General features: G+C 45.9%; 1 pseudogene; it reads right to left on the bottom strand.

Moving 5' to 3' along the window:
* Positions 1-2,201: 2,201 nt before the first annotated feature.
* Positions 2,202-2,321, bottom strand: LOC136643319 (5S ribosomal RNA; annotated as a pseudogene).
* Between the last annotated feature and the right edge of the window lie 712 nt (positions 2,322-3,033).

Here is a 3,033-nt window from a genome sequence, read left to right as displayed (position 1 = left end):
CTGGCATTCTGACATAACCCATTTCTAAAATCAGGAGTTTGCACATACACATCATGGCTTGTAACCCGTAATGGATTTTTCCTCCAGAAATTGGTCCAATCCCCTTTTAAAGGCATCTAGGCCAGATGCCATCATCACATCCTATGGCAAGGAGTTCCACAGACCAACCACACGTTGAGTAAAGAAATATTTTTTTTGTCTGTCCTAACTCTCCCATCACTCAATTTTAATGGATGTCCCCTGGTTCTGGTGTTATGTGAGAGTGTAAAGAGCATCTCTCTATCCACTCTATCCTTCCCATGCATAATTTTGTATGTCTCAATCATGTCCCCCCTCAGGCGCCTCTTTTCTAGGCTGAAGAGGCCTAAACGCTGTAGCCTTTCCTCATAAGGAAAGTGCCCCAGTCCAGTAAACATCTTAGGGTGCAATCCTAACCCCTTATGTCAGTGCTTTCCAGCACTGGCACAGCAGTGCCAATGCGACGTGTGCTGCATCCTGCAGTTGGGTGTCACTCACGGAGGCCTCCTCAAAGTAAGGGAATGTTTGTTCCCTTACCTCAGAGCTGCATTGCTGGAAAGCACTGACATAAGGGGTTAGGAATGCACCCTTAGTCGCTCTCTTTTGCACCTTTTCCATTTCCACTATGTCCTTTTTGAGATGTGGTGACCAGAACTGGACACAATACTCCAGTTGTGGCCTTACCATTGATTTGTACAACAGCATTATAATATTAGGGTCCCAGCCTCATCTCCCGCTCCCCACCCTGGGACCACCCTCCCCCACCTTCTTCCACCCCAGAAGGTCTCCCTCCCACTTCCTCCTCGCCCACCCCAGAGCCTTGCGTCAGCCAAGCTCAGCCAATGCACAGTTTCCTGTCAGAATTGGCACGGAGGCTGCAGCATGCATCCCTGCGCTGGCCCCGCCGACTATAGAGGAGGTGCAAAGTGCTTTATGGCACGTTTGCAACCCTCCTGGGCCAGCACAAGGGACTTGCGCCAGCCCCAAGGGCAACTCTGGATTGTGCCCTTAGCACCTCAAGCTTACAGGTCAAGATACACATTATTCTAAACATTTAACGGAGCTCAATAAATTTTTTTCTTGGTTTAAATACAGAGGCTGTGAAGGGGCACAAAACAAAGTGGAAACACAGCAGGAGCCGGGGGGGGGGGGCCTTTAGGATTTTGCCCCTTCTGCAATTTTTCTTCCAGTTGTGTTGCCCTAGAGCACCATTTTAAATTGAAAGCCAATGGAAGCTTCCCCCCTCCTAAAAATGGCACTCCAGAGTGGTGTGACTGGGAGAGACTTGGTGGTGGCAAGGTCCTAAAACTTTCACCCATTGTAGTTCCACTCAGTTTGGTGCCCTCTTCAGCCATTATTTCAAAAAGACAAGAAACATGAGGTCCCTGTTGACTGAGAGGAAACAAGAACAGGAATGATCAGAAAGAAAATATTCTAAACAAAGTTTGATTCAGATAATGTGCAGAAGATGCATGGCTTGGAATGTACAAGATACATCAATCTGGGAATTGGATCTCTGACCAAATATCTGGTATTGTATTGAATATAAAATAATTTATGACCATCTACATGCCCAACTGTACATCAACTATTTCTCAGGCTATACACAGGTTTGAGGAGCTTTCCCTGCTAACCAGAAGAAGAATTAGAATTCCATGGAAACTGAACTGCAGTTTGGCAAACAGGGTTCTTGTGATATCTCTGTTCTTATCTTCTGTCTGCTCTTTATTCCCATTTTCCATGTCCCCAAAGTACAACAGTAAAAATATATACCTGTGTCCATTCTCTCTCTCTCTCTCTCTCTCTCTCTCTCTCTCTCTCTCTCTCTCTCATTTTTACTCATTATTAGCATATGCCCCCCATTTCTTCCACTACGGAGTCTGAACAAATTATATTCTGCGGTATATTTAGTCAGGCTATGAATAAACGGAGAGTTTCCTAGATATGTCAAAATGAGATACAAATTAGAGGCAGTCAGCATTTTCATTTTTTAGGAGTAGAAATCACAAATCTGTATTTTTAGATCAGTGTTTTGAGTATATCAGCAGGTTTCTGAGCATCTGATCCTCAAAAACTGAGGCAAAAAGCTAGTGCATATTGATGTACAATATGCGCTTAGAGTTCCTTTCTCACTCATCTTGAGAAACGGTTGGCAACCTTCAGTCTCGAAAGACTATGGTATGAGCCTACAGCACCCGGTATTCCCAGGCGGTCTCCCATCCAAGTACTAACCAGGCCTGACCCTGCTTAGCTTCCAAGATCAGACGAGATTGGGCATGTGCAGGGTAAGAAAGGCAGTACATAAATTTCTTAGGGCCCAATCCTATCCAACTTTATAGTACCGATGCAGCCACAATGCAGCCCCAAGGTAAGGGAACAAATGGTCCCTTACCTTGAGGAGACCTCTGTGACTACCCCACCACCACAGGATGCAACACATGCCCCATTGGCACAACTGCATCAGTACTGGAAGGTTGATAGCATTGGGCTCTTCAATAAATAAATAAAAATAACTTACATGCAGTGCCAGGGCAGTAGCTAGTGGGCATGTCAGTGTCAGGGAGATGGCTGGCAGATGTGGACCCACTTCCCCCTCGTGTATTTGCTAACTGTGTATAAGGGGCATATGAATAAAGGTTTATCCAATTCAAAAATAGCAGATCAAAGTAAATAATAAGTAGGACACTCGTCACCAAAAATCAGTGCCTATGAGAGGAATTTTATCAGGAAGTACGTTTCTTTTGGGCCCCTTTGCAAAAGGGGAGGGGTGAAACTGAGCCAGGGTGGGTGATGACGGGTAAGCAGAATGGGGGAGGGGAGGGGTGAAACAGGGTGAAGTGGAGGGTGGAGACTGCTGGAAAAGTCTTTGGAGCCCAGGTCTACCCACCCATGTGGCGTCAGCAGCTAAATACAGTAATACGGAAAACCAAACACACTCCTAAGTCTCTCTAAGGGTGCAATCCTATCCTGCACTGGAAGAGACAAGCCAGGAGGCTTGCACTGTATCAGCGCAGA

The sequence above is a fragment of the Tiliqua scincoides genome, chromosome 2 (genome assembly GCF_035046505.1).
Source record: "Tiliqua scincoides isolate rTilSci1 chromosome 2, rTilSci1.hap2, whole genome shotgun sequence".
Classification (NCBI taxonomy): Eukaryota; Metazoa; Chordata; class Lepidosauria; order Squamata; family Scincidae; genus Tiliqua; species Tiliqua scincoides.
Note: the sequence above shows the minus strand (reverse complement) of the source record. Positions and strands in the feature narration are given on the sequence as shown.